Below are 7,578 nucleotides of genomic sequence, written 5' to 3'. Positions count from 1 at the left end.
CGATGCACGTCCTTAAGTCAATGGACCGAGGGAAGTCAATGGAGGCTAATCCATGGGGGGAGGAGGCTCTGCAAATGGATTTTGGGCTTTTTTTTTTTTAAGCAGTTTAGACGTTTTTAATACAAACCACCTACATTCATTCCCCCAAAGGTTTATTTCCAGTAGAAAACACCCCAGTAAAAGCATTCTCACAGAACAAGGGCAGGGATAATGGGCCAGCCAGACCCTCTGGGTGTTGTGCTCAGGGAGACTGGGTGAAGGTGCCCAGGGAACAGCAAGTCCTGCTCACACGGAGACGCTAATCACAGATCATGAATGCTCCAATCTTCACTTTATCTCTGCTCTCCAGAAGGAGGAACAGGTAAGGATTATCCTTACCGATGATGGACTTTGGGCTTTCACTGTCATCCATAGCCTTCTGAAAACCAACCAGGCGTTCACAATGTAAGTCCACATACAAGTCCCTCCTCTGATCTTCTGTTTTATGACCTACAGTCCTTGGATCATACGGGGTGGGGGGTGGGGTGGGGGTGGTGGTGAGCTCTTTCTGTGCAGACTTAGCTGAAACCTCACCTAGATGGCTGCTTATTTGAAGACAACCCTTTAAGATGTAAGATGCTATTCTTTCTGATAGTCAAGCATCATCTGATTTCTCCAGTACACTTTGCTATGGCACCCACGTCTTCAGCAATCACTTTGTGAGGGGAAGTGCCCTGAGATAATCTTGACATTTTTAACCAAAAGTACTTCCTGTGATACCTTTAAAACTAAACAATCATTATGCACAGATTGTGATAAGAGCCTTATGAGCCCCAATAAAAAGATTTAAAAAAAAAAGAAAGAAAATGATTAGGGCAAAGAATGTACGGATGTGCTTTATACAATTGATGTATGTATATGTATATGTATGGATTGTGATAAGAGTTGTATGAGCCCCTAATAAAATGTAAATAAATAAATTAATTAAAAAAAACCCTAAACAATCATTTCTTTTAACTAGCAAAGAATGTCTAACTTGGACATCACACTTCTTTAAGATCTCACTGAATGGAATCCAGTGGAAACAATAGACCAGAAAGACTAGATAGGAACCGTACAGGGCCGTGAATTTATGTCACAGAAACACACAGAAGCGTGATGTCCAAGTGAGAATGGCCGCACAGCCCCATGAAGAGAGTCAACATCACCGAACTGTATCTGAAGAGACCGTTGGACTGGTGTATGTTCCGCAGTGCATATTCTCAACAACAACAAATACAGTTTAAAAAATATTTAAAAGACCAGATGAGACAGAGATACGCCTGAGGAAAGGCAGACACCATGGGAGAACCTCTCACATTACATGTCAGAGAATGCCCAGGAACCCAGGGACCCCTGCAGAGTCTGGAGAAACCTTCAGCTTACATTTGACTCCAGGTATTGAACCTGACTGAATTTACTCCCTTATACAGCCGTGTGCTATTTATTCTTCAACTGTTTTGTTGGTGTATTAATTCACATATCATACAATTAAATCATTCAATCATATAAGAAGAGTTGTACAATCATCCCCAGAAACAATTCTAGAACATTTTCTTCTTTCTTGTCCTCATTGGTATTTACTCCCCATTGCTCCCCATTTCTCTGCAATATTCCTGAGAAACCATTAATCCAGTTACTGAACCTATTCATAGACAGAAAAACATACCAAAAACCAAACGAACGAACAAACAAAAATCCCAACAACAATAACAAGGTAAAACAGAGGGAAACTTCAATCAAAAACAAAGCAGAAATTTCAAAACTAGAACAAATTAAAAATATGTCAAAAGGCAAAACGATAAGGTGTTCCATTTTAACCTAACTGCATCCGCACCAATCTGCTTCCCCATGCCCTCTGAGTGACAGCAAGGCTGTTTACAACCCTGGCCGAAGGTCAGAGGGGATTCATCAGAGGCTTAATCCACGTGTACTTTCCCTTCTCTTTACTTTCTTTCTTCCTTATTTTTTTTAATGAAACAACTTTATTTTCTTTAATGTTTAATGAGGCAATTTAAAAATGAATCAAAAAGGAGATCAAGTGATATTACATTATAACCTTACTACAACTGCCATTGATGGACTTTATAATGTTCTCTGACTGGGCTAGCCACATCCCTCAACTAGAGCCAGAGTGAATTCACCAGAGCTGCACCCATGTGTACACCTTGCAAAGGGATTTTGGCTTCTACTGTCACCCAAAGTCTTTGGCAAACCAGGCGTTCACAATTTAAGCTCTGGCACCCTTCCCGCCTTTCGATTTGGATTTTATTATTTGCAATCCTTGGATCACATGGATTCTTCTTCCATGAGGACTTAGTTGACACCTCATTTAAATGACTGCTTGCTTGAATACAAGCCTTTAAGGCCCCAGACCCTGTTCTTGCTGGCAGCAGAGCACCATCTAGTTTCTTTGCCGCACTTTGCTACAGCACCCATATCTTCAGTGATCTCTTCATGACAGTGGAGCATCAAGCAGGAACTTGTCCTGCGAGCTAATTTTTCTTAGATTGTGGCTAGAATTAAGTATGAATCCCCAACCATTCATAGATCTATGGTTTATATTTGTCTCTGGCTCGCCTTAAAGACATCATTGTCATTTTATGTTAGAGAACACTGTCAATCATCTCCCTGGAACATAGGGTCGTTCTATTGATAGTGTCACTAATGTAGCCAATGGTATAGAATTTTAAAACACGGCTGAGAACAGGAAATTATGTAAGTACAGGCCGGCTATGAGCCACAAGACATGAATTGTTGACTTGGACAGATTAAACTCAAGTGATGGGAGGGTTGGTGATAGGGCAGACCTTTTAATAACATTCATTCACCACAGCAGAACCACACCGTGTTAGGCCAGATTGTCTGGAAAAACAAGTCCAGCCCAGTTCAACCCAAGCCCACAGATCCGATGCCAGCCGAGACTCACGGATTTGAAGGCCGATGAAGCCGGCAGCAGGGAGCTCACTGGCTGGTTGGTGCACCCTTATGGACCCAAGGGGGAAGCTTGGTAGTGCGCCCACAGCTCTCAAGGTCTCAAGACCCCTTGTGGGCCACCCCTGGAGGCAGACACAGAATCCCAGTGGCGTCTCAGTGAGGGGAAGGTGAAGTGGCAGAGCCAAGGCAGTCCCCAGAGTCCCTCACTCTTTTACAAAAGGCCACACCCTCAAGAAGGAGTCGTCAAGCTACCACTTAATTGACACGTTTGGCTTCACCCCTAGGCAGGAGTATCTAGTTCAAATCATCCCTAACTATCACACAGGCCTATCAGGTTAACACATCATCATCAAGCAAGGAGGGCATTACAATGTGCGGCACGTGGTCGTCCCAGGCCACCATTCACTGGACACCTTTAAAGCAAGAGATCCGAACCAAAGCCCAACAACTGCCAGGTCTGTACCTTTGAGACAGCAGTCATCTGCTTCCTCTCACACTACGGACTTTCAGTCTCAGGTGCAAGGGCTGCAGGTGAGTTTGAAGTAAATCCCTGGTGACTTAGTTTATTTCCACATCGAGTTGTCCTTCTGGTGTCACCTATGAAGGATCTCACATGCCTCCACAGAAGAGTCTAAAGACCCAGTAGTCTAGAGGACACAGCCTGGGTTCTCCCCTGGGGTTCTATAAAGTAGTGTGGTGTTTTGTTTTGTTTCCCCACCCCATGGTAGGCTGCTCCTCCCCATTTTGCAGAAAAGTAATAGCTTTCTCCGAGATCTATGTGCCCCCCCTGCCTTCATCTCGATTTGAATTTCAAGTAAGGTTTGCTTCTCATTCTGGAAGGAGTGTCTGCTGATTTGGGGTGACCTTAGCAAAATGTACGGCAACTGAATGGTCTTCTCACGCTCCCCACATCTTAAAAAAGTGACCCCAGTCAAGGTGAGGTTGCCTCGTCAAAGTGGTTTTTAAGATGTACAGATAGAAGGGGTGGTACATAGTTTATAGGTGGTCAGCAGGCTCTCTACCTCGGTGCTTGGGAGCTGGATTAGAAGGTGATTTGAATGGGAACAGACGCCTGCCTTCATCTCCGTGTTCCTCCTTATAACTAGTGGCCTCAGACAGCGTCTGTGCTTTGGGAATTGTCTCACTGCTTCAGCATCATGGCTTCCGGGTCCCTCCACATCATGAGGTGTTGCATGGTTTCACAGCTTTTTCAGGGCTGCATAATATTCCATTGTGTATACACCAGGGTTTGCTTTTCTAGTCTTCTACTGATGGGCATTTGGACGGTGTCCAGCTTCTGCCTAGTGTGCGTTGTGCTGCCATGGACCTGGGAGAACATGCGTCTGTTGGTATTCTGCCTCTTCTGTGAGCGTTGTCAAGCAATAGCACTGCTGTGCTGGGTGGCATTTCTGTTCCCGGTTGTTTTAGGTACTGCCATATTGCCTTCCGCACGTGTGAAGCTATGTACAAACACGTACGAACGTCCCTGCTCTGCTTCTCTCGGGACCCTGGCCTAACACATCTCCCCAGGAGTGAAATCTTTTCCCAAGCTTCCCCAGTGCACTTGAGCTGGCTGGTGTCAGCCCCTTTGTGGTGACTGGCTGCGCAGCCCAGACTGCCCGCTGCTGAACTTTAACAAGCGAGGAACAGAGGGTCCTGTCCTATTTGTGATCGACAATGCAGGGTTCAAAATGCCAGGGTCTATTCAGGAGGAAATCATCTGGAACATCTGTGAAGCTCGTCTCCGCCTCATTCCTCACTGGACCCAGTTCTCCCGCCAGTCTGGCCTGCTTCTGTGTGAAGTCCTAAGTAGCAATCTGAGGGGAGAAAACACCTGGCAACTTCCTTCTCTCTGAAGCCAGGTCTCTGCATCATGGACACAGTGGCCTTGGTGCTAAGGGTGGTGTTGGTGACACCCTCACTAAACTTTCCTGAAAAGTGCACCACCTTTGAGCAGAGTGCATCACTTGAATGCAGGAAGTTCAAGGAACTGGTAGGTTCTAGAGAAGTTTATCCCCCTGCAGCTCCATCCAGTTGCTGCTTTTAATGCACGGGGTTGCTTGATTATTGGCCCCATTGTTTAACCTAAAGTCCAAGGGTTTAGCATTTTGAATTCAAGTCTCCGAGGCAGAGAGCCTTTGAAAACCGTTTTCCTTCCGTCCCCGTGTTGCTCTGCTGCCCAGCCCCTTTCCGTAAAACACTGATTTCTAGTGCTCCATGGGACTACACTGGAGACACAGGGCGGAAATTGTGCCTGATCTGACCCCACCACATGGAGGTGAAACATTCAGGGCGTGCAACAGAGCAGCAACAGGTGCAGAGCAAGGAAGTCACGGGGAATACCAAAAATAGGCTTTGAGGCCAGAGTGTGGCACCCCGTCAGACTCGACTGGAAAACAAAGGGCAACAAACAGACCTTCAACGACTTATAGGCTTTGGGGGCTCATTCTTTGTTTTGTTTCCTTTGTTGGCTTTGCTCTGTCTTGTTTTTGTGCATATTATCTCTGCAAGTGTCTAGATAAAATAGGCAGGATAAATAATCCGGAGGCAAAAACAATGGGACTGATGGTTCCAGAGGGACATGGGAGAGACAGAAAGGGGGGAGAGGGTGGGAGGGGAAAGGAAGTGGTAGTAATAACCCCAGGGACAAGGGAACAAGTGACCTAGAATCGATGGAAAGGAGGGTGTAGGACAATGTAACCCAGAATTACTGAAACCCAAATGAAGGCTTATCACAATAGTGGGACAAGAGGAAAGTAAAAGGAAATAGAGGAAAGAAGTAGGAGGCAATGGGCATTTATACAGGCATGTACATATGTAAATATACTTGTATATAACAATGGGAAATAGATATATGTACATATATTTATAGGTTTAGTATTAAGATAGATGGACATTAGACCTCTACTCAAGTACTCCCTCAATGCAAGAACACTTTGTTCTAATAATCCAGCACTCTGTGATGCTCACCTTCCCAACACAATCACTGAAGTCAAATGTGTGTATAAGCCAATGTGGTGAAGAAAGCTGTTGGTAACCAGCTAGCAAAAGATATAGCATCTGGGATCTTAAAGACTTGAAGATAAACAAGTGGTCATCTAGCTGAGAAGCAACAAAGCCCACATGGAAGAAGCACACCAGTCTGTGTGATCATGAGGTGTCAATAGGATCAGTTATCAGGCATCAAAGACCCAGAACAAAAAATCATGTCATTGTGAAGTGGGGGGGAAATTCGAATGCACACCCAAAGCCCACCTGTAAGCAATTGGACATCTACTTACAGAAGGGGTGTGGGGAGATGGCCAGTCAGGGTGCAGTATAGCACCAATGAAACACACAGCTTTCCTGTAGTTCTTCAGTGCTTCTTCCCCACACTATCATGACCCCAATTCTGTTTTAAATGTGGCTAGACCAGAGCATGTACACGGGTACAGATAAGAGCTGGAAATAGGGAATCCAGGACAGATAAGTCCCTCAGGACCAATATTGAGAGTAGCCATACCAGGAGGGGAAGGGGAAAGTGGAGGTAGAAAGGGGGGACCAATCATAAGGATCTACCTGTAACCCCCTTTCCAGGGTGATGGACAACAGAAAAGTGGGTAAAGGGAGACATCAGTCAGTGTAAGACATGAGAAAATAATTTATAAATTATCAAGAGTTTGGGAGGGAGGGAGGGAGGGAGGGAAGGAGGGGAAAAATGAGGAGCTGATATCAAGGAAGAACTCCCATAAAAAGAAAATGCTTTGAGAACGATGGCAACAAATGTACAAATGTGCTTGACACCATGTACGGATTGTGATGAGTTGTATGAGCCCCCAATAAAATGATTTATTAAGTAAAGTTTTAAAAGAAAAACCATTGGCTTCAATCCATGTGGCTCCTCAGAAGAAATCTGCTCCTACATCTATTGCCACTTAGGTTGGAGTCCTTCATCGGCTGCCTGACAGGTCCCCAGGTGAAGGCTTTGTCACCAACAAGGCTGGCCACCCACCACGTGCCTTTCCCTCCACCCCCGTGCTTCCCAGAGGAGTGGGCACTGTCCACTAGGCTTGCTAATGGGCAAAGGGAGGAAGATGAGTGGAGACGGTCTCTTTCCTTCGTGCCTGGTAGGATGCCCACTGTGGAGGAGAGCAACACTTAGACTGGTGATGAAGGGTCCGATCCGCTCCCCGGGCGGCCTTTGTGTTCACAGGATCAGTGCAAGAGAGGTGACTGGAAATGAGGTGAACAGGGGAGTCTGAGCCTCCTCAGCTGAGCTCCCGGTCAAGTGGATCCTCCTGCTGACCACTCTCCTGTCCGTCCCTGCCCCTGGGGAGGCAGCACACGTCTGGCAGGGCTCTCAGCCTGCCTGAGAGGCCAGAGAAGCTGCCGTCACGACAATGGTCGCTTGTGCCACGGAGCAGTGCAGCAGGAGCACGTCCGGAGCAGGGAGAAAAGCCGACTGGGCTCGGACACCAGGCTCCATGCTGCATGGGGCAGACAGACCAGAGCGCCCAGACATCTGAGGTGGCTGCTCCGAGGATCTCCGTCAGGAGCGGGGACTGGGAACATCCCCTGTGCCATAGTGCTGCTCTGAGCGGATTTCCTGTTTGGGGAAGGCACTCTCTGAAGGGCCCCAGTCGG

At 46.5% G+C, this 7,578-nt stretch overlaps 1 non-coding gene across 1 annotated transcript; it reads right to left on the bottom strand.

The window, feature by feature from the left end:
- Positions 1 to 249: 249 nt before the first annotated feature.
- On the bottom strand, positions 250 to 384 carry LOC142455791 (U8 small nucleolar RNA). Its single transcript, XR_012785920.1, has one exon. It is a non-coding gene; the product is annotated as a U8 small nucleolar RNA (small nucleolar RNA).
- Between the last annotated feature and the right edge of the window lie 7,194 nt (positions 385 to 7,578).

Source organism: Tenrec ecaudatus, chromosome 8, assembly GCF_050624435.1.
Source record: "Tenrec ecaudatus isolate mTenEca1 chromosome 8, mTenEca1.hap1, whole genome shotgun sequence".
NCBI classification, from domain to species: domain Eukaryota; kingdom Metazoa; phylum Chordata; class Mammalia; order Afrosoricida; family Tenrecidae; genus Tenrec; species Tenrec ecaudatus.
This window is presented reverse-complemented; position numbering and strand designations above follow the sequence as displayed.